The sequence below is a fragment of the Solanum tuberosum genome, unplaced genomic scaffold (genome assembly GCF_000226075.1).
Source record: "Solanum tuberosum cultivar DM 1-3 516 R44 unplaced genomic scaffold, SolTub_3.0 scf00557, whole genome shotgun sequence".
Taxonomy (NCBI): Eukaryota; Viridiplantae; Streptophyta; class Magnoliopsida; order Solanales; family Solanaceae; genus Solanum; species Solanum tuberosum.
In genome coordinates, this window is record NW_006239485.1 from 295,360 (window position 1) to 296,609 (window position 1,250).

A 1,250-nucleotide genomic window follows, 5' to 3' on the forward strand; every position below is an offset into this window, starting at 1 on the left:
ATGCAATGCAATATGACACCATGAAATGATATGCCTCAGAATGCCAAGTACTCTCTCAACCGTATATACATAATACTCCTCAGAATATACATCGAGAGTTCATGACCCATGGGGGACTCGCGAGGTCCATATACCGACACGGATGATCTCCACGAGACTGCGCGGACAATCTCAACGCACTATCATAAAATCAAAATAATTTCCGCACAGACGATCTCCACGTGCCCAAAATATAATCTTAACATCTCACCACCCCCAGCACGGACGATCTCAACGTGCCCAACTTATACTCAATCTCATGTCAATGCATGTGCACAATATAATCTCAAATAAGGGGATGATAATGTATCTCAATCAATCAAATATCAACATAATACATAACCACCTCAACCATCATAAGTATACGGGTTCAAATAAGAACACAATCACACAAAATAATCAGTCGATAATATATCAGCTAATGCCCATATGCTTTGGCATTCTCGGATTTAAATCTGCATTCTACAGTAATAAAGTTTTCCCTCTTCATACGACACCACCAATAATGCTGCTTCAAGTCACGATACATCTTAGTAGCCCTCGGATGAATAGAGTACCTCGAACTATGGGCCTCCTCCATGATCAGTCTAGTTAAATCACCCGTCCGAGGAACACAAATACGACCTTTTATCCTCAAAACTCCCTCACTATCAAGAATTGCATCTTTTGCTTCTCCTTTTGACACCTTGTCTCGAATCTTACATAAATCAACATCATTAAACTGTTGAGTCTGAATCTGCTCCAACAAGGATGACCTAGCCTCTATATAAGCCAAAACCTTACCAGATTCTGAAATGTCAAGCCTTACAAAGCTATTGGCCAAGGATTGGACATCCCTAGCTAAAGGACGCTCGCCAACCTGTAACATGGCTAAACTACCCATATTTACCGCCTTTCGACTCAAGGCATCTGCTACCACATTTGCCTTGCCTGGATGATAAAGAACAGTCATGCCATAGTCTTTGAGCAACTCCAACCATCTCCGCTTCCTCAAATTGAGATCCCTCTGATCGAATATATACTGGAGACTACTATGATCCGTAAACACCTCACAATGCACACCATAAAGATAATGCCTCCAAATTTTCAACGCAAACACAACAGCCGCCAACTCCAAATCATGAATAGGATAGTTCTTCTCATGAACCTTCAACTGCCTCGAAGCATAAGCTATCACCTTCCCCTTCTGCATCAATACACAACCAAGACCG